Source organism: Culex quinquefasciatus, chromosome 1 (genome assembly GCF_015732765.1).
Source record: "Culex quinquefasciatus strain JHB chromosome 1, VPISU_Cqui_1.0_pri_paternal, whole genome shotgun sequence".
In the NCBI taxonomy this organism is placed as follows: Eukaryota; Metazoa; Arthropoda; class Insecta; order Diptera; family Culicidae; genus Culex; species Culex quinquefasciatus.
In genome coordinates, this window is record NC_051861.1 from 4926667 (window position 1) to 4948100 (window position 21434).

The 21434-nt window shown below is 41.2% G+C and overlaps 1 protein-coding gene across 1 annotated transcript in view; it reads right to left on the bottom strand.

The window, feature by feature from the left end:
* LOC6032712 (high-affinity choline transporter 1) overlaps positions 1-21109 on the bottom strand; it is a 39488-nt gene extending 18379 nt beyond the window's left edge. Inside the window, 2 exon segments of the mRNA XM_038255197.1 lie at positions 18414-19210; positions 20906-21109. The gene's annotated coding sequence lies outside the window, so the exon portion shown is untranslated.
* Positions 21110-21434: the final 325 nt, after the last annotated feature.

Genomic DNA, 21434 nt, shown 5'->3' on the forward strand with positions numbered 1-21434 from the left:
GAGCTGCGTCGCGATCTTGTAGTTTTGCAGATAAACTTTTTCACCGGGCTTCAGATGAGTTTCCGTGATGGCAGCTACGTCGATCTCCTTCTCGCGAAGAAAATCCACCAGCTCTAAATTCTTCCTCCTAATGGAGCAAGCGTTCCAATTCAGCAGCTTGAGGGACCTACGATCCATACTGGATGACGAACGAGGTCAGCACTTCAATCTGCTGGGTCTTGGTTTTGCATCCACGCAGTGCAGCGGACATCTGTTTGAAAATATTGAGGAGTTCGGTTGAGGTGTAAAGATCATTACCATTTTCCTCAACTGCTGGTTCTTGGGTTGGTCTTGGCTCCTGGCTGAAGCCCGGTGGTGGCGGTCTCGGCTCCTGGCTGGAACCCGGCCGTGGATGATTCATCTCAGCTCTCTTCCTGGGATCCAACGGCAACGGTGCCAAGTTCGGGACCTGGCGTCGCGGTTGAAGAGGTGGAAAATTTTGCTCCACCAGGGCTGGAGGAGTTCTACGACGCTGAGGCTGATTCTTCGTCGATGCTTGCTGCCGAATTTTCACGAACTCAGCTCTCTTGGGGCACTTTCGGTCGGTTGACGAGTGCTCACCGTTGCAGTTGAGGCACTTCACCAGCGAATCTTGGATGCACTGGGATGTGATGTGCGCATCGGTACCACATTTGGCGCAACGACGCTTCAGGTGGCAGTTCTTACCTCCGTGCCCGAAACCCAGGCAGTTGAAGCATTGTGTGACGTCACGATGCACTGGTCGGTATCGCTCCCACGACACGATAATGTTGAAAACCGCTCGAATTGCCTTCAGCTCAGGAAGCGTCGTCGATCCCTTAGCCAAATGCAGCAGGTAGAGCTGGTCACGGTACTTGATGTCTTTGTTGCGTCGGCTCATTTTGTGCACGGCCAACACATCCAGTTTCAAAACTTTTAGCTCGGCAGCTAATTCCTCCACTGGCATGTCGTACAGACCTCTGACGACGATTTTGTACGGCTTATCCATGACGACATCATGGGTAAAGTACTCCGCCTCGTTTTCGGTCAAGTAATCCTTGACCAGTTGATAGTGCTGCCTGGATTGCACCAGCACCTTAAATCCGTCCTGACACAGACGAATGTTGCCTAGGACTTTCCCAGACTTGATGAGTTCAACCAGCCCCGCTCGAAAGTCGATCGTTGCTGCTGATTGCCGCACATAAAAAGGAGGCAGTTTCTCCTTTCGCTGTTTCACTTCATTCTCCTTTGCTTCCGCTACCTGGTCCTCGTCAGGCAGTCCAGCAAACTTGTTGTTCTTCAATAGCTGCTCCTCGTGCGACGAAGAGTTCTCCTCCTCCTCATCCATCGGTACAGTACCGTCGCTCTTTTTCGTCTTTTTGCTGTTCGATGTCACTTCCAAAAGCACCTTCCTTTTGGAAATCCCGGTTTTTGGCCATCAGTTGAGGCCTCAACCTTCCTTTTGGAAATTCCCACTTTTTTGCCTGCTTGAGCCGCAGGTAGGGCAATATTGCCGGCGTTTTGCGCCGGGACGCGACGAGTCATGTTGATTCAGACAACCTTCACCAACGAATGCTCGGATAACAATGACTTTCAGCGCTGTGACCACCCGACTCCATGGAAAAGAGAGCACAAAAATGCCTGTGCCATTAGGGTATCGTAAGCCCTTTTCAGACACTAGCGATTCATCTGCTCACAGCTTACACGAGAGAATATCTCTGAAGGGATGAAAAGTGGTTCGTTGGTTTGCTGACTTTATTGTTTTGCTAAGTGCTATCAATTTCCTTTTCAGAAGGGAATTCTTTAGTCTAGGACTATGATACTCAATAGCCACATAAGTGTTATAAGATTAGTTTGGTAAATTGTCATTTTTACAAATTAATTATATTCTCAATTTACCTATACAAAAACGTTAAATAAGATTAGAATTCTATATATAGTAAGTCACTATTATGTTTCGAATGAATGCTCTCTTTACTCTCATGAACAAAATCACAAAGGAGCAACCTTGTCATTGTTTCAACGAAAGTTGACAGATTCATAATTAGGTTCCTAGCTTGTATAACCCAACACTCCACACCTAAGTATACACACGAAACCATGCCAATCAAGAATATTCACCGTGAGCTTTGGTTTAAATCCACTGGTATATGTATGCCATAAAGGGAAACCAGAGAAAGCAAAGAAAAATCAAGAATAATTTGAATTTTAAATGACACCCGTCAGCGTGACCGTCACCGCAAACCGTAATGGCGGCTGCAGGTTGTCACCATTTTTATTAAGTTTTTTCATGGAAATTCAAATCCGATCATTTTATTATTTTTCAATTTTAAAAAGATAGGCGTTGAATCAACGCGATGTTGATCATTTCTCCAGGAAGAAATTATAATGAAAATTTCAATAACGTCGGCAACCCTGTTCACCACAAATGTCAAACCGCCAAGCAATCAGTCATTTACCCACTATGTCAAAGGTTACCGACGGTTTGTCAAGTCATTAAGTTTCTGAAGACCCAGGAAACGTTGGCAACCACCCTCGGAGTGTGGTACAAATGGCAATAAATGTTCTCCACTTGCTGTACTGGTGGGACGACGGCATCGTTGATGATGATGGCAACCCTTCCCGCACTGTGTTGTCATTAAACGAAAGCCCACACGTGATCGTTTGCATTTACTCGGCGTGACACGGTTTTCGGACAAACACGTGTAACGAATGTGCCGTGCGTGGGTCGCAAGGGACACAGACAAGAGTTCCAACAATCAACAATTTAACGGTAAATTTGAATCATCAGGAACTCATCAAAAATATTTGACAGTTGCTAGAAACTGTGTGCTAGCACTCAACCATACATTCTGTGTAGTTTACGTCTGTTTGTCTGTGGTTGTTGGGTGGTCAGGCTAAACGTTGGAGGCCACGGCGAGAAGCGATTGCCGAGATAAGTAGGCGAAACAGGTGCTGGTGGAAATTGGAACAACAAGCTGGTTATTATTTGGTATTTTTTTTACGCATTACCGGTTTTTGAATTTTTTCAAAGACCTGTTACAATTTTTTTCTTAAATAAAATGTTTTGAAAATTTATTAGATAATTGATTAGTTTAAAAAAACAATGATATAACTCAAAAATGGCGAAAACCTCGTCAGAGTGTCACAGCAGCTGGTGGTTTCCTGATGAAAACAAAGAGCTGTAACAGTCCCTGCGAAATATGTTAGCTCGACATCGGGCGGTCAAACAAAAACCCCAGCTAAAGGTTTTGAAACTGTTGATGCTCCACTTTCTAAGGGGATAAGGGAAAATCTCCACGGTGTCCCCAAATAAGTTCCACTTTGAGTTAGACGGTTTTTGGTTGTTAGTAAATTTTCGATTAGAAAGGTTATTCAGCAAAATACCATCATCCGCACTGACATTTCCAATACCAACAAGAGCGTCCATCAATTGTAAACGACCCTTGCTGGGGGTGTCAAAGTGAGGAACACAAATTACCAAATTATCAGCCAAACACCAATTCGTTTACTCGCTGAACGAACCTCTACGTGTCGGCGCGCGCTGGATACCAAACGGAAAACCTCCCCCCCCCCCCCACCTTCCCAAATTTTCCGCCAAGTGACGTACAGTCGTGGGTTCTCGTGGGAAAACCAACAATCGACGTCGTTGCTTGGAAAAGCTGCGTAAATACCACCTCTCGAACCTGCGCGGTGAATGACCTTGAAGGTTAGTCCTTCCTGATTTTCTTCCCCTCCACACACCAACTATCATTACAATGTTGTAACTCCCACTCACAATTTGTGGGGGTGGAAGTGAGAAGGGTGGGTTGGAATAAAATTGGGAAAATCCGATGAAATCCAATTCCAGCTTTTTTGTTGTTGTTTATTTTTTTCATTCATGCCTCGATTCGCTCGGATTCAATTTGGATTGAGTGAAATTTGTTTTCTTTTTTTTTTGTTAAGCGTCGCAAACAATAGGCTTTTCTCAAGGGAAGTAAATTCATGTATAGTATCTGCAGATGCTCTGCTCTGAAAAGATACTCTTCAAATTACTAGTCACCTTAATTAGGTGAAATTATCCACCAAAATCACTTATTCAACCATTGCATTGCGTTTATACCACCTTCACGATTTTGTTTCATTTTGAATTTGATTCTACTTTTTGCTCGGCATAGCCATTGCTGGTTTATAGCTTTCGTGATTTTATTGTATGCTATAAATAACAACGACAACAACCGACCACCAGCTGAATTAACCGGAAAACATCGTTTTATTGGATTAGAGAGGTGAAACGTATATTTGTCATTAATATGAAAGGGCTGTCCATTATGATTTTAATATAAAGGTACCAGTTGAATCTCACAGTTATTTGATTGGCGTGCCATTTTTATTGCAATTTTATGTATATTTTTTTCAAACCGTGCATAAATCAGCTCAGTGATTGATGCCATCCCCAAAAAAATCAATTGAAAAAGCTGCTTGTTTGGGTTTGATAATGCCTGAATACTGTCAAATAAAAGCCTACCAGCAAGCCTTTGAAAAGGAAGTTTCCAAATATATCCGCGAGAGGTATTAGGGTAATCTGAAAATCAAAATTGTTTGGTTGCATAACTGTTGACCAGCTGAATCAAATTTAACAACTTTCAATACCAAGCCATAGGACTCGAAGCTGGACCAAATGGAACAAATCCGGACAAAATTCGTTCAACCAGTGCCGAGATAATCGAGTGACATTTTTTGATCAACATCCCCACACAAGCACAGACATTTGCTCAGAATTTGATTCTCAGTCGAGAGGTTTACGTGAAGAAAGGTCTAGGAGGAATATTCATAAAGTTATTATTATTTATTTATTTATTTTTTTTGCAGGAAGGCAAAACCTGCTTTGAAAATAAAGTTCAAATCATATCTGCTTGTCTGTGGCACCAAATTTGACAGAACGTCAATCACAACACACCAGAGAAAAAAAAAAACAACATTATCGATTACGACTCCCCCAACGACATCCTCATCATCATTACACCGAAATCGAGCGGAAAATCGTTTACCAGCACATAATTTAGCTCCCGATAACGATCGCACCGAGGAAGCTCAGCTGTGCATCAAAATTGAATTATCCTTTGATTGATAATGCCAGCATCCTTCCGCGCGAGACTTTTTTGTTTCTTTGCCTCCTTTCCGGGGTAAATTTCCCTACATTAGCCTTGATTTGTATCAGGGTTGTAGCTTTTCTGTCTTGGACAATTTAATTTTAATTTTTCGATTGATAATTTACACACAAAACTGTTTACAGTAATTTTAACTGAGTTGTTGTGAAATACTTATAACAAAAAAATTAAGCTGCTTCACCTGAGCATATTATCATTTCGTCAAATTAGCTCAAATGGCTTAAACTCCCCTGAGGAAGAAGACTGCCTCAAATATGGGACATCAACCGTCAAATGGGTCGAAACGGAATTTCAAACTTTGAAGTCAATGTTCAGACATGAAAAGTGACAAAGAAAAATCAAGTATTAATCACATTCTCGCCAAACAGTTGTCCCGATTTACCCCGGTTGACGGTACTTATGTTTTCTTCTCAGTTCAATCCGGATCCGGGCTTTGGACATTGACAGTGTGACAAGTGATTGATGGTGCGAGCGGTCCTTACGGCGGGGGTGGTTCAACTGACGATTATTTCTGGAGTTTTTTTTGAAAAGGTCCAATAAACCAAATTTTCAGTTTTTGCTTTTTGGGTGTTTTTTAACTTCCCTGACTCAAGGCGGTTTCAAAAACACCCAAAAAGCAAAAACTGGAAATTTGGTTTATTGGACCTTTTCAAAAAAAACTCCAGATTTGCACTATGGCAATGAAGAACAGTTTTTTCGGAATCACGTCGAAGTCCCGAATGTGACAGCTTGGCAGCTTCGTGGGAATTAGTTTACAGGTTGTTACTAAAGGGATTTGTCAAATTTGAGGTCGCTTTTTTTTGCCTTATTAGTAATATTATTGAAGGTCATTAAGACATATTTTCAGTTCGAAATAATTCTCCTGGATTTTTAATCCAGAAGAAACTAAAAACTGTGGAATTTTAAGCAAGTTCGAATTGTTATAAAAAAAAGCAACAGGGCCACAATGATAAAGTAAAAATGCGTTTTGTTAATTATTTCGCCCGAAATATTGCCCAAACAGACTTAGAAAAACTCGTAAGTAGCTAAGAAAACGTTACTTAATCCACCTTTAGGTGATTGGTGCCTTCCTCACATTTATGAAGAAATGTTATCCAAAATAGCAACATCTGCTCTTTCAGTGTTCTATCAGTTTAACTCAGTTATTCTTACCACTTATCATGGGTAGGATAACGGATCCGGACAACATCTTCATACAAATATCTGAGATCCTTCCTCCAAAAAGTGTATAAATAACACTTAAGTGCTAATAACTTTTGATAGGGTTGCCAGATCTTCAATGTTTTAGGTTTATTTCAAAGGTCTTTTGATTATCTAACTAACGATGGGTCGCATGATGAACCCGGACATCATTTTCATTGAAATATCTGAGATCCGGCCTCCAAAAAGTGTATAAATAACACTTAAGAGGCAGTATTTGTAGATTCTGCTCGGTTTGTTCTAGAGGTCGTATCGAGGTGCTCCGATTTGGATGAAACTTTCAGCGTTTGTTTGTCTATGCATGAGATGAACTCATGCCAAATATGAGCCCTCTACGACAAAGGGAAGTGGGGTAAAACGGGCATTGAAGTTTGAGGTCCAAAAAACATGAAAAATCTTAAAATTGCTCGCATTTCCGTAAAACTTCATCAATTCCAACTCTCTTAGATGCATTCGAAAGGTCTTTTGAAGCACTTCAAAATGTGCTATAGACATCCAGGATTGGTTTGACTTTTTCTCATAGCTTTTGCAAATTACTGTTAAAAATGGATTTTTTTAAAACCTTAATAACTTTTCCCAACAGCCTCCAACACCCATACTCCCATAGGTCAAAAGTTAGGGAATTTCATGGACTATAAGCCTGCGGTACTAACTTTTTGGCCAATCGCAGTTTTTCTCATAGTTTTACGGTTTTTCTAGAACAAGCATTTTACAACGTTAGTTTTTGCCCAGTATGCCGAGAAGACACTTTTTGGTCTCAACTTTGTCATATTCGGAATCCTCGGACAATTTCACGTAAGTTAGAAGTATTGGAGTTGTAATATTTCTTTAAAAAATAATTAAATAAAACATTTTTGAAAAAAGAAAAAGATCTTATTAACCCTATGACCAATACGTCAAATGCTGTATCAAGTAGGCGAAAACCTGTTTTACCCCCAATCCAACAAATCGTTAAAAATATTTTAATTCATTCTAAACGGCAATTTTTCCAATCAAATTTACAACTCCAATACTTCTAACTTACGTGAAATTGTCCGAGGATTCCGAATATGACAAAATTGAGACCAAAAAATGCCGCTATGGCGGCCTACAGGGCAAAAACTAACGTTGTAAAATGTTTGTTCAAGAAAAATCGTCAAACTATGAGAAAAACTGCGATTGGCCAAAAAGTTAATACCGTAGGCTTATAGTCCATGAAATTCCCTAACTTTTGACCTATGGGAGTATGGGTGTTGGAGGCTGTTAGGAAAAGTTATTAAGGTTTTAAAAAAATCCATTTTTAACAGTAATTTGCAAAAGCTATGAGAAAAAGTCAAACCAATCCTGGATGTCTATAGCACATTTTGAAGGGCTTCAAAAGACCATTCGAATGCATCTAAGAGTTGGAATTGATGAAGTTTTACGGAAATGCGAGCAATTTAAGATTTTCATGTTTTTGGACCTCAAACTTTAATGCCCGTTTTACCCCACTTCCCTTTGTCGTAGAGGGCTCATATTTGGCATGAGTTCATCTCATGTATAGACAAACAAACCCTGAAAGTTTCATCCAAATCGGAGCACCTCGATACGACCTGTTTCACATCGGTGAAAAACTCGCTCTTAAGTGCTAATAACTTTTGATAGGGCTGTCAGATCCTTGATGTTTTAGGCTCATTTGAAAGGTCTTTTGATTATCTAAATAATGACAAGTCGCATGATGGACCCAGACATCATTTTCATTGAAATATCTGAGATCCGGCCTCCAAAAAGTGTATAAATAACACTTGAGTGCTAATAACTTTTGATAGGGTTGTCAAATCTGCAACGTTTTGGGCTCATTGGAAAGCTTTTCTGAAAATGTATAACATGATAACCACCCTTTTTACAATCTTCCGGACATACGCCATAATTTTTTTTAGCATAACTTTTGAAGTACTTAACTAACCTTGCTGATTTTAAATAGAGACCTATGGGACCCCAAGGCGGATCGAATGAGACTAATACGGTCAAAATCCGTTCATCCAGTCCGGAGATAATCGAGTGACAACCACCCACCTACACACATCCACACAGACATTTGCAAAGAACATGATTCTGAGTCGATATGTATACGTTAGGGTGGGTCTACGAGGTCGAATTAATAAGTTCATTTTTCGAGTGATTTTATAGCCTTTCCTCAGCAAGGTGAGGAAGGCAAAAATCATAGTACAGTCCAGACTCGATTATCCGAAGGCCTAGCAAAATTTCACTTCGGAAAATCGAAACTTCGGGTAATCGAATCACAAAAAAAATGTTTTTCGTTGTCTTATTTTTGATTGTTGAACTCAAGTATGACTCCTAAACTACTTTAAAGTGATTTAGAATTTTTTAATCCAAGATTGCGGCCTCGATAGAGGAGAAAAGCAACTCGCGACAAAATTTTGATGCTAGGAATTTTGACAGGTATGATTTCCATCAAGTATTCGCCTCCTTTTCTCTCCAACATAAAAACTGGGGACGAGGTATCTGTCAAACTAGGCCAAACTATTAAAGTCACTCACAAAATGAACTTTGAGTGACTTGAGTTCATTTCTGACGTCACAATTTTCTCCTCTATTGCGACCTAAATGACGATGATGAGCTCGAATTTGACTCGATAGTAAGAGTAAGTAAAAAAATAAAAAATAAAACGAGAAATTTTGTTTTTTGTTCATGATTCGATTATCCGAAGTCCCATACAAACCTTCGGATAATCAAGGCTTCGGACAATCAATCAAAATCTGAAAAAAATTTAACTGAAATTGATATTGAGACATAAATAAAAAAAACAACAAAGCTTTAAAAAACAAAATAAAATTAAACCGAAATACATAAATATATTTTCAACCTTCAAACCGAGGGGTGCGTCACTTCCGCGCTAGCCGAGCGATAAAGCTTCCTTTTCAAACCTTTGCAGCGTTCACTTTCACCTTTCCGCTTTAACTTGCTTTAACGCGCGTTAACCGCGATAACTTGCTTTTTGGCATACCTTTTTATGCGTTCACACATCAGACTGCTCGATTTTTTTGACAGCGAGATCTGTCACGAGGAAATGACAGTTCTCGTTGTCAAATCATTCGAGCAGTTTGTTTTGACAGTCGAAAAAAGCTTGATCGGTTGAAGAATTCCGACTGGCTGTTGTTATCGTAGATGGACCATATTTGAGCCCAGAAATGGAACCGGTTTCACCGTTCCGTACTATCCACCTGCACTGGCACCACCGGTCCAGAATCGTCTTGATCCGGACAACATGCCCTATTCGATTCAGGAAATAAGCAAGAATCAGCGGTCGTACGGTGGAGAGTCTGCGACGAACGCGGCCGGACTAGTGCGCCTTTGGTCACCACCAAGTTTATCACCCAGGACCAGAACCAGGGATGCTCTGGACAGTGTTTCATGCATTCGTCGATGTCCCACTTCCCGGTCAACACGGACATGATAAAGCAGAGTACCGTTCTGTCCGAGTTGATCGTTTCACCTGTCCGTGCCGTCGAGAAGGAGCTGATCCATCCGATTGTCAATTTTGGCGAGTTGGGACCGATTCGATACACGGCCTACATGTGTCCGTAAATCCACTTCATCGACGGCGGACGTTGTTCCAGTGCCCGGAACGTACGACATTGTGATCACCAAGGACTACTGCCGGAATAACAGCCCGTCGAAGGTACTGGCGATGCTGTTCGTGATTGACAATAAGGCCGGGCTGGTTCAATTGCTGTGCGCGGAGTTCAAGAACAACATTCGTCACTTGCCCGTGGATGAGGGACAGGGCGTGCTTCGATTAAGGTCCATGAAGCTTCATCACTTACAGTCCCAGATGGCGGTCGTCGGAGATGTCCAGGTAAAGGTTAACTACTAAAAGCTTACAGAACCTAACCTTCTCCTCCGACAGGAAATGTTCATGCCCTGCTGTTCACATCCTGCTCGGACCAGCGCCAGCTGCGCGTGTTTAATCTGAGCCTGAAGACGTGCAACCAGTTGGTGGATATTTTCCGCAGTAGCGATTTGGATACGACCAATCTGTTCTTCGCCAAGCAGGGCCTGTTCAAGCTGCAGGATAATAAGCCGTAGGCAATCAAGGACAGCCTGATCATGAGGGCGGCCCAGATTTTGGCCTGCTACCGGAAGAACTGGGCATCGTCTACGTCCGCCGACCAGCTCGTCTTGCCGAATTGCGTGAAATCGCTACCACTGTACATTAAGTGTCTGCTGAGAACGTCGTCTTTTCGAGGGGTATAAGGATTCCACTCTGAACGACCGATCTTACGTGATCTACTTTGTGCAGCGCAGGTGCTGACATCGGTTCCGGACTTTTACCCGTGGTTGACGCCGGTGCACGGAAATCAGAGCGATATTCGTTCGAATATCTGTTGGTGTGCTATTCGTATCTGTCGGAATATCATTCGATTCACAATTATCCTGTGCCACGTGATGCTGAACGGTTTTGAAACAAGCTGGACAAGACCTTCAAGACATCCATCAAGGAACGTGGAGGAAGCGAAGAAAATGGTAGGATAAATACATAAAATTAGGATTTTAAATTTGCTGCTAAGCTTATTTTTATCTACCTAATCATTGCAGTCCATAGAAAAATCAAACGAGAACTGCCCAAACTCATGAAAGGATGTTTCGATGCTATCCCGGGTTCGTCCGGTTCTGCAACCACGAAGGATCGTCGTCCAATTTGGAAAGCAGTGCTGAAAACTAGACTAGACTAGAATTACGACGGGAAGGTGCACGGGAATAAAGAAGGAGTTTCTTTTCTTTAAATCGGGACTAGTAAAACCGACACGCTTATGAGCAAGTAAAGAGGAAGAATCGGTTGCGTTCAGTTCAAGAAAGACTCGAGCTAGAATCACGTGTAAAACTTGACCGTCCGTGCAAAACTTAGACGCAACACTTTGGAAAAAGTTATACAATTGCAACAGCGACTAATAAATTTTGGTGTGATATTGAGTGGGATGCGTTTTCTTTTATAAAAATAGCATCCGCTGAGGAAACTAACGTGCATAAATCAATTAATTCTTTTTTATAGTTTTATTCAAATCCTTTGTAATAAATCTGTTTTCGTCGAGCGTGGTGAATAACTGGTTGAGTGCGTCTAGCGCTCAAACTCAAAGTTGTCCGTGATCGTGATGTACCGGCCGCGATACCGATGCTTGACTAAGCCACGCTTGTAGAGCAAGTTGCGGATCGAATTGAGCGAAAGGTAACCGTAAGTGAAGTACGGTTCGGCGATGCGCCGCATATTATTGGTGGCCTTGTTTAGCTTGAGAAAGGTGGTGCCAACGAGGCCGTAGCTTGGGAATATCCAGCATGAAGTTGCAACCCTTGTTGAACTCCGCCAGCACCGCCAACGGTGCCGGCAAACTGTTACTGTTGGTGATGTTCTCACAATGGTCCAAGATCAACACCGGATCTCCGTTTGACGCATCCGGGTGACCATTTGTATCCGTGAGGAGCAGAAGAAACTCGAGAATCAGCGAACGACTATTGCTGTCAGTCTGCAAAAGAATCAGAATTAAAACACTTGAACCTCCAGGTAGATCCGGACCCGTTTACGTAGGCTAGCTGTTCGTACATGTCATCAAACAGTTGCCATCACCATCGCTGGCATGAGGTTCTATTCGCCGAAGGTGATCGTGTTCGCCGCGCTCAGATGGTGGTCGTACTCCTGGACGATGTCGCCACTGCGGGTGTCCCACTGTAACAGAAGAAATTAGAGGTTTTGTATCCAATTATTTTCAGTTCAATCTACTCAGACTCGCGCAAATGATCTTCTAAGCTGCTGTTTGTTGTATCGCCGCCCGGCCTGCTGGTGGTCCCAGTAGGTTCGCAAGCAACGCCGGTCGTTGTAAACCTCCAAGATCTTGATCCGGGCGTCCATGCTGCAGGGTAACAGGAGATGAGCCAGATGAACAACCGGATGGCGGAAATGCCTTTGATGTGACCGGTCTAGGTGTAAATGTGACCCTTTAAAAGGAAGCACCTTTAGGGGGCACAATATTTGCCCAGATTAACACCAACGTCGTGCGGCGGTTGCAGAAACGATCGATAACAAAAACTTTGAGTGCCACACAGACTCGATTGGCGCGGTTCCGACAATACTTCTTGGCCATCATCTTCACTATTGAAACCCGCTCGGTCTTGACACAATTTCTTCATACTCGTGTTTGCTCCATGGTCCCAAACACCCATCGACGTTTTCCGGCTTGTCGTTCTACATCTTTTTTCACTTATCCCTCCCGATTCGCGCTCGATGATTCAAACACCACCTTCCCGTTCGCGGCCTGCAAGTGCCCCACAACCGCCATTCGGTTCTTCCTCCACCGACGGATCAAACGCGTCTCGTAGCTTTGGAAATCCATAAACCCTGAAGCATCTTTGGCACCAGCATCTGCTCCGTCAAAAACGGATTCGCTGGACCCGCACCGATGGCATCGTGGATGGCATACATATCCTCGTACCACGAACTAGTTCACCTTCGGTTCCACCTGCCACGGTGACGATTCCTGCCCAGTGGGACCACCAGCGGAGCGGCACAAACCTGCAGCGATTTTGTCACGGAGTCGGCAAAAAACTCACCGATTGCTTTGTTTATTTACGAAAACTGCAGTAATAAACCAAAACAAACACACCGAGTTGCCAAACCCGATCAAAAACTGCTCGACGGCAAGACGGCAAGGTTGCAAGATCGATTTGGTTTGGTTAAAAAGTCGAGCAGACGCTGGCCGCTTTAACTCGCTTTAACGCGCGTTAACTTGCGATAACTTGCTTTGAGGTGGCGTTATGTGAAAACTCGGCACGATGAGTAGCGTTGATGCTTTTCGAGCTCGTTTTTGTGCGTTTTAGTGTGTTATCGCGGAGTGACGTCCCCCTCGCTTCAAACAGTAAATCACCCTTTCTGAATAAATTACAATTTTCGATCGTAGCGCTAGTGTGTAAAGCCACCCCCAACCGACAGCAGAAATTTCCCGGCTGCTAAATAAACAAAAAATAAGCAGGAAAAACTCTAAAAAGGCCTGCACTCAAACGACGCCACCGACGACGTCGCGATGCCATTCGCCGTGCAAAGGAATGTCATCTAGTAGTCATCTGGTTGCGGTGGTTGTATGCGAGAGAGAGGAGGCATTTTCCGCGCTCTCTCACCAAAAAGAGGGGGTTGGAAAAGCTCGCTCTCGTTTGCGTTCACCCATACACTGGCACAGTTTGCGATGAACTCGCGGGAGAGGAACTCAGAAAAGCTGCTTTCTCTCTCGAGTGAGGGGGGGTACGTGCTTGTGTGAGTGTTGGTTGGGCTCCACACTTTCAAGGGGGGAAGGATGTGGGTGGACTTCAAACTGCTTGCTTTACAAACAAAATTACATCCTTGCTGAGAGAGAGAGAGTGCGAATGATTTCTCTCTGTATGCTCTCGTGCAAAAGGATGCTCCTTGAACAAAACAGCAATTTGATTCTTCTTCTTTAAAAGTCCAGAGTGAGGGAGGGGGTGGTTGACATTCTTTGGAGAAGGCGCTTACATGTGTTTATTTCTTGCTTCGGCCATGTTTGGAATGCTGGCTGATATGAACTCAGCGCGGTTTATAAATAGAAACTAATAAAATTTAATTATTTTTGCCTTTGCTAACGCCGAACTGGAAGGTGTCCGTTGACTTGGTGTGCGTGTTGTTTGTGTTTGGATAAAGATAGCTACTCATATTACATTGGTGGTATTTTGGGCCCGTGCTTGTAACGGGATTTTGTGAAGAAATTCTTTTTGCAAAGTTATTTATCAATCTTCTGTTATTCTATATGAATTTATGAATATTTTTTTGCAAAATTAAAAAAAAATAGATAACAAACACTGAAAACTGCAGTGTCACGCATTTTTAATAAATTCAAAATTTGTTTGAAAGCTCAACGCCTAAATTTTCCATACTAAAATAATCAAACAAAACTATTATTTGCTTGCCCTTTGAACTTTGGGAAAGATTTTTTCAAAAGAAGAAGAAAGACTTCGAGTGACACAAAAGGCACAAATGACCACAAACTGTTTGGTAGTAAATATTTGCCAGCACTATTTTTGGAGGGGCAACTCGGATAATCGTGGTGGAGTTCCATTCGTGTCACGAAGCGTAATACTTTCATTCAAGCGCACCGTTTCTCCAATAAAGACGACAACTTAATCGACACTCGTTGATTTCCACTCTATTTCCCGCTGGGGTGTCGTTTGCTGGTTTTTTTCGGAAAATGTGATTCTCGTGTGGGTGGCTCGCCGATCGTTATCGTAAAATTGGGCTAGGAATCTGGATGAATATTCAAATAGTATAGCGTTGTGCTGCTGATGAAGCGAACTGGTGCATGAATATCGAAATTAATCGAAAGCATTAAATTCTTCTTTGTCTCAAGAATAGTTCTAAAAAATAATTTCATTTCTCCGCTGTCTGCAGCTGACATTTTCCCACGTTTTTTTTTTAATTTTTCTCCTTCTATATTTCACCACAGATTTCGCCATCATCAGCAAACATTGAAGACGATCCAGAGTCGCCAATAACCTTGTGATGTGGTGTGGTGTGACGCCTACACAATTTTCCGCCCAGGATCGCTGCAAACTTAGCTTGTTAGGGTAGGCGAACGGATGAACAGACATCGACAGGGTATAGATGACTAAATTTAACACTTTATTTTTTTTTACGATTGAAAAAAAAATTCTGTTAATAATTAGCACTAAGACTAAAATAGCACCTCTTCCTTTGCCATGGTACAAGTTGAGTGAAACCAACAACCATTTCGCTAAGATTTTCAAAATGCTTTCCCTAGCGCGAAGAGAGCTACTTAGTTATTTTCCAACGACTAAGTGAAACTATCTCACGGTTATATTACCATGTATGTCTTCGCCTCCATGGTACTGTTTCATGGTTTTCCCTAAGGCTACCAACTGTATGGAATTTTTCCTTACAGTACGGATTTTCGACTCTTTCCGCGGATATTTAACAGGCTTTTCAAATACCATATTTATCATATTTATCCGATAAAAGATCCAAAGGTTTTCTATACCTTGTGAATACCTGTAATCATTGTAATTACAAATCTAGAGTTTTTTAAAAGGTCCTAAAAGGTGACCAAAGTATGGCCCGCGAGGTGATTTTTTGTGGCCCGCGGACCATTTTGAGTGATCATGGAATATGGCCTTTTTGAGTGATTTCATAATTCTTAAAATTAAGGTTTAGAGCACAGTGTTAGTTTTATCATGAAATCAATTATTTGTTCTTACTTTGATCATGAATATGTACACCAACTGAATCCGGAAAAAATCAACTTACTGAAACAATTTCACACGTGCGAATGTGATTGAAAACAGTAAATTTTGTCAAAAACTTCATCAAACATTCTAGAAATGAGTTACGAAATGACAAGTTTAAAAAATACACCATTAACACCATTTTTCATTTTCATTTAATTTGGTCAACAACAAATGTCTTCAGTCACAAAATTATCAATCATCCATCAACCGAGACCAGACTGTGGATTTTTTAACAATGTGGTTGTATTACCTGATCTGTTATTTGCATTTTTTTGCTTTTTTTTATTTAAAAAAATTAACCAATTGAATAAAACTGTATTCATTCATTTTTGCAATTCCAGTGCTAAAAAGCTCTATTGTATTGAAAAGTAGTATTTTTATTTTTTTTGTTTTGGACGGTAAATTTACTTAACACAAGAATCTTAGACATAAAATTCCATTCCAAAAGCGTTTTCAGAATTGCTAAAAATGTTGTAAGCAACTTGTTGCAAAACTTGACTTTTTCAGCACTCTTCGTATTTATCGGTTAACCTCATTGGATACATTTAGTACGACTCGTGCTGAAAAAAACTGTTTTTTGCAACATGTTGCATAATAGTAGTTTATGCAACAAGTTGCAAAAAGATGATTTTTTCAGCACGAGTCGTACATTTATCCAACGAGGTTCACCGAGTTGGATAAATACGAAGAGTGCTGAAAAAATCAAGTTTTGCAACGAGTTCCATACAAAATTTTTTGCAATTCCGAAAAACATCCATTGAGTGAAATTTAAAGTCAAATTTTTATGTTTTTTGTCAATAAATCGTTTAAATCAAAAAAATGTTGAAAAGTGTTAATTTTCGAAACAAGTGCTGAAAAGTTTAACTTTTCAGCACTCATTTCAGTGATGAAAAGTAGAACTTTTCAGCATTTATTTTGAAAAGTGTTGCTATTTGATTCTGTTATTTTTGGTACAGAAAAGTAGGCTATTTCGTCGTTCAAGAATGACAGGAAAAGTAAGTAGTTTCACGACAGAATTGCAAAAAACTATTATTTTCGTTCTCTAATATTTTAATGCCAAAAATATCCAAAAAATACCTACAATTTCGAAAAACTCAAACTGATTGATGTATTTCACAATGATATAGTATTAAACAACGTTATTAATTTTTCTAAAATACATATTTTTTGCATTTGGCCCGCAAGCTTATGAGAGCTTAAAATTTGGCCCGCCACTCAAAAACTTCGAGCACCCCTGTCCTATAAGCTTTTATATCGACGTCGTCGTGCTATCATGTCGCACCCGCCATTTTGACGTTTCGAGAAAAACGCGTTTTAATGTTTGACCTTGAATAAACAAAAACGAAAGCACGCAATGTAAACAATAACAAACACGTTTTGTTTGGCTGACCATTCTGTGCATTGTCCCGAAGTTTGGTTGAAGTTAATGGCTGGAGTCCCGAGTTATAATTAAAAATGTTTACGGTAGTCTAACTTGTACGTGCGTCAAACGCATCCTGACCTGAAATCCCTTTGCCCTTTGTCGCACTTACATCAATTTTCAGGGAGTGACAAGATAGCACGACAGGATTGAAACTTCTTTTATATGTAGAGTGACAAAAATTTTCGGAGCTTTTTTGGTTTTCATTGAATATCTCAGGATTGAAATCGAATTTTGGGGATCTGTGAAGGTCAAAAGATGAGGCATTTTGAGCTGCACAAAATGGCGCTCTTAACTCAATTTGGCCCAAAATGCACGTACGACAAGTTAGCACGATGGCGACGATATGTTGTTTATTCCTAAATGTCCTCATTTAAAAAAACAAAACTGTCGAAATGTTTTCATGATAACGATATTATTTTTATGAGCAAACTTGACATTTCGAAAAGTTTTCAATGTTCAACAGAAAATGGAAGGTCAGCCAATCGCAAATGCAAGTCATAAGCAAAGTAAATTTATAAAATGTGAAGACATTTTTTTTTATTTCAATCCTTTGAATTTCGAATCAAAAAGAACATTTTGTGATTTTTTGATAAAATGCACCGGAATTGTTAGGTTAAAATTTTCTGATAAAAATGGTCTATTTATCAATGTTTTTTTGAGCTGCTTTTAAAAACGAGAGTCGGAGATTACGTATTTTTACGATTTCTAAACTCGACAGTTGACTTGCTATCGCCATTTGTCTTGTCTGCAACAAATAGAACACTTTTACTTAAAGGCATTTTCTTTAAAACTGCTTTTGAAAACTCGAGTTGTGGAATTCATATAGCGTACCTTCCCGTACTCCCTTAAGACACTTTACTTACACTTTGTGAAGGCGTTATTAGACTATAACAAACAAACTCGCACTGTTTGACAGGTTACCTCCTTTGTTTGTTTGTCTATATTTGTTTCTAGAAACGTCAGCCTGCATACATGTTGCTGTGTCTGCGAGTTTTGACAAACTGTCATAAACAAAAAGTTCGAGTTTGTTTGTTTGTTTGCCGTAGTCTAATACTTCCTTAAGTTTAGGCTTTGTTTCATTAAGTATTCCATCTTTATTTTTCTGTTTTGCCTACAGATTTATCCCTCCAACATAATCCATCCCACGTGTCAGACCATTCAAAAGCACTTGATTATGTAATCCCGATTCAGCTGCTCTGCCATTGGGGCAGCAAAAGTAACAACAACAAGTATTCACATAGTTACTAAAAGCCAAATCCGACCCAGTAGAGGGCCATAACTTTTCCTTACGTCACCAAACAAGAATGGAAAAAGGCGCGTGGCAAAAAAGGCGCTTATCAGCCCAACAACATCATTTCACTCACCTTCGAAAACTGACGCACACACTCACGCACAAGGATCCTCGAATGTGTGGGTATGAGAATGCACAATGGATTCTTCTTATTCTTCTTTTTTCTGATTCGCTAACTTGCAGCACTTTCGCACACTCGATAAACTTATGTTGTTTGACTTGTTTTCTTTTTCTCTCCTTTGAAATCTTAGGACATTGATTTGTAGACTTTTAAACACATCACAGATATTTTACTTCTTAAAACGTTACACTTAAAATTAAAACGGTCACCACGTGGTCGCTGGTAACGGTCATTTTTTCTTTTCTTTTATTCTTCTTGCTAATGAAATCTCTTCTTCTCTCACACTGTTACACTCGTTTTCTGTAACTGAGTTACGTATTCGCGCAAGTGTTTTCTTTTTCCTCTATTGTTCACTTCGATGTGGAATGAAAAATGGTGGGATTTTGCTGCTGCACTGGTAGTGGTGTAGTAATGCTGTTTTGTTAGTGTGCTGGTTACTACTACTGCTGCTGTTGGGTGGTAGTCGTAATCGTAGTCGTTTAGGAGTAGCAGCTGTCCCCCCAACGTAGGGATGTCTTCTGAGACGGAGAGTTTCTTGTTCTGAAGCGTAGCCCGCACATGTGCGCCTTCACCACGCTGGAGCCTCCTCAGCAACGGCGGAACGTTCTGGCCAACCGACGGAACCGGGTGCCGAACGATGACCGAGGCTGCGTTGAGGACGAGGATGACCCAGATCCTGCCAGGAGGATCCCACCCCCAGGTTCATGGAGAGCGACCACGGTGCGCTCGACGGCAGAGGGGCACTGGGCCTGAAAATTGAAGAATTAAAAATTGGTTCAGAGATTGGGTATCATCTCAAGAGGAATCACAAAGATCCAAAAGTTCATCTAGGCCTGACGAATATTTAATCACAAAATGTTTACTTTAACCTTCTGGAAGTCGCGTGTTTACGCCTTTCTTACAAGTGCCCTTACAAACTGTTTACAAAGTACACGTACGCGACCTCCGGTGAGTTAAATTCATGAGATATAAAAAAAACTCCGAATTCATTAGAATCCAACCACAAGAAAGTTTAATAACATTTATTCAACTAATATTTGAATAAACGTTGTCATGCTATCTTGTCGCAAGTCGCTTTTTGACATTCCAATTAAAACGCGTTTTAATGTTTGACCTTGAATAAACAAAAACTAGAGCACGCAATGTAAACAATAACTAACACGTTTTGTTTGGTTGATCATTCTGTATTGTCCGTTTCTCTCAAAGGTACACGCCGCGTGGCGAATGTTCCGTAGACATTGTTGTCAGCGATTTTCTGCCAAGCGATTTGAAGAAGAAGATAAACAATAACAAAATAGCAGTATGGGATTTGACAGCGCGCCGAAAGCGCGCATTTGCTGAAAAATGGGCTGGAAATTCGAAATAATAAAAAAGAATGAACAAATGGAAGTATCTTGAGATTTAATTTGCCAAATGATATGTATGATAAAAATCAATTTTAAGATATTATGATATTTAAATATGTGTTGTTTAACAATATTGTGCTATTGCATCCCTACAATCGCTTCCGTGTACACAAACACCTTTGAACACGTGCCATACACGTTTTCAAAAAAGGACCTTTCTGTGTGACCATATGAACGAATTTGTTTCTATGAATGAATGAAACTGTTGTTGTGCGCACTCAAACCTATCCAGCCAACTCTCACATGAGTGTTATCAACACACAGAGAGAAACGGCTGCCCTTTAATCTCCCGTGTAAGCAGTTAAGTAGATGTTCCTTTGGATATTTCTTGGAATTAATAATTCAAAATGACTGCAACAAACTATTGGTTGGAAATGCTGCAATCATCATGTTATGGTAAGCTTTTGAAATGTTTATTTTTATGTTTACCATTTGTTGTCAATTTACAAACATAATTATGAAGCTTTCAGTTTGTCATTTTGAAAAATTATTAATATAAGAAACAATACTTCACACTTTAGACATGATGTGTAAGCATTCATTCAAACCACTCTGCGTTACATAATCACCACCTTCAATTCATAAAGTGGGCTCTTCTTACGTCACGTGCAATACCCGACAACGGCCATACTTTCTCTGTCACTTCGCGGAAACTCCAAGCGCACACGTGCGAAAACGCGAGGTCCCAACAAACGACTCAACGCCACCTACGATCGTGTGTTGCCGTCGACCTCGTAACGTGACCCTTTTGGCGAATGCAACCGCGCGCGTCCTCACACACATTACACAGGTCCTTGCAAGGAAAAGCTCTTTATCTCTCAATCTCTCTCCCTCTCTCGCAACCGCACTCTTTCGCTCTCTCCGCCTACTCTTTGGAAAATTTTCCAACCCCCGCCACAATCGAACTGCTCCCACCGTGGAAAATCGTAATGGCTGACCATTTGAGGAGGAAAAAAAGTTACCGAAAAAATCATCTCTCAAATCACTGCCACAGTGGAAATCTGCTTTTCACGGTTCGGAAAATGGTTGTAAGCTTACTTTGAACAGTTTTCCTCGTTTGAAAAATCCAAGTAGCCAGTCAAAAACGGCCTCTTTCGGAAACTCCTGGCACACTTGGACCTCCCGGGGTCGTGACGTGCACACGGGCACACACACACACGCACGGACGCACTCGCGCTAGGTGTTTGCGGAAAATTCGACCGACTTGTCCTGCGATGAAAATCAGACTGTGACCTGCCGTGGCCAGGAGAGCCCGTGGAACCCTCCGCTTCGGGAAGGCGCCGTTATCGATCGGAGAAAGCTTTTCCCAGCACACATACCAACGTGGGATGTTTCGATGTGTGGAGGAATATCATGTTCGCGTGACGTCAGAGCGATTTCATGCCGGAAGGTTCATTTGAGAGCGGGAGGGGAAAAAGGAGCTCATGGTTCGTTGGGTGGATTCGGGAGGAAATTGGGATGCGCATAAAAGGAATAAATCGTTCAGAAGAACAATCCTTTGATTTTGAAGGTTTCTTATTGGATGTTTTCACATCTTGCCTATATTTTCTCCAAGGAATCAGGGCAA